The following is a 1,512-nucleotide window of genomic DNA, read 5'->3' on the forward strand; positions in this document are numbered from 1 at the left end:
ACTGTATATTGATATATCCTAAGTTCAAAATCTATTCCTTGATTAACCTAAACACAAAACGGCAAGTGCAAAAATCGGCATGTGCAAAAATCAATTTTTGCTTGGGGCTTAGGATATCACGATCGATAATCGACATTGGAGAAGCCAAAATCAAAAATCGATTGTTGCTTACTGGGTAACAACGGAGAAGCCAAAATAAAGTAATTGGGTTAATACAGAAGATGAAACTCAAGTAAGTCATTGTTGCTATTGTTGCTTATTGTATAAATAGGGACGATCGGTTGTGCTTGCTTTTTTTTTGTGAGTTTTATTTTATGTATGTTGAGTGCCTATGCTACATATTGACTCATTTTACCTTTTGAAAGATACAAACATCGGTGACCAATATGGGAAATTGTGAAAAGATTATATTTTCCTTATTTTAAATTGTTAATCATTTAAAGTTTTGACATACAGAAAGCCGTTACTGCAAAAATGTTAATCATTTAAAGTTTGATATTATGAATAAATTAGAGTTTCATGTGAAGCCATATGCACATTGAATATCGAGTTCATGGCATTTATGAACTTTGATTAATATGTTGCCAATAGAAGAATAAAGGGGAATGTACCAATATTAATACAAATTAGTCTAGAGGTGTCTTATAGGAGTATTTAAGTTAACTAATTAACTTTATTTACTGTTATTAGTTTTAACGATAATCAGCAAAATGGTTGGTTAATATTATGAATATAATTCAACTCAATCTAAGCTTATTCATCAAAATTAAAGAAAGTGTGTATGAAATTAGATCAGAAAGTGTGTATGAAATTAGATCAACAATTTTTTAAAGTTTGTGATTTTGAGATTGGAGGGAATCATTCTCTGCTTTAACAGCTTGAAACTGTCTCTTGAGGGCATCATAATCTTTTTCCAACTGTTTGGTCTTCCATCTAACCCTTCTATTTTGAAACCAAATAGCAATCTGTCTTGGTTAAAGTCCAAGTGCTCTTGCAAGCTGCATTTTTCTCTCAGGTTCAAACTTATTTCCTAACTCAAAGTTCCTCTCAAGTGTCTTCACTTGTTCCATGTTTAGTCTCCACTTTTGCTCTCCTGCAAGCAGCTACGATCCATCATCAGAGAGGTAAGGGTATGATGGTCATCTTCTTGGGAGAGAGAGAGAGTTTAATTACCACTGAAATATTGAGTGGTGGTGCAAGGTGGGAGAATATGAGTGAGAGAAGTAGGGGCATGATGGTCATCTTCTTGGGAGGACTATAACAAGAAATTGGTGGAGAAGAAGGCCATTGCAGTGCAAGTCATCAGCTGTTTAAGCCACCTCTATAGCTAAATAATAATGACTATTGAGCCTTTGTGATATTCGTTATGGGTTCATTTGTATTTAAGCATAGAAATTGGATTAATTTGAACAAAATAGTTTTATGAAACAATAATATTGAACTGCCAACTGTATTTAACCCATGAATGAAAGGAGATACTCTTCTCCTTTTCCTTTTTCTTTTCCTTTGTGA

At 33.3% G+C, this 1,512-nt stretch overlaps 1 pseudogene; it reads right to left on the reverse strand.

Annotated features, from left to right (window-relative positions):
- Positions 1–827: 827 nt before the first annotated feature.
- Positions 828–1,303, reverse strand: LOC145090806 (homeobox-leucine zipper protein HOX21 pseudogene; annotated as a pseudogene).
- Between the last annotated feature and the right edge of the window lie 209 nt (positions 1,304–1,512).

The sequence above is a fragment of the Lactuca serriola genome, chromosome 2, assembly GCF_051521515.1.
Source record: "Lactuca serriola cultivar US96UC23 chromosome 2, Lser_US96UC23_V15, whole genome shotgun sequence".
Lineage (NCBI taxonomy): Eukaryota > Viridiplantae > Streptophyta > Magnoliopsida > Asterales > Asteraceae > Lactuca > Lactuca serriola.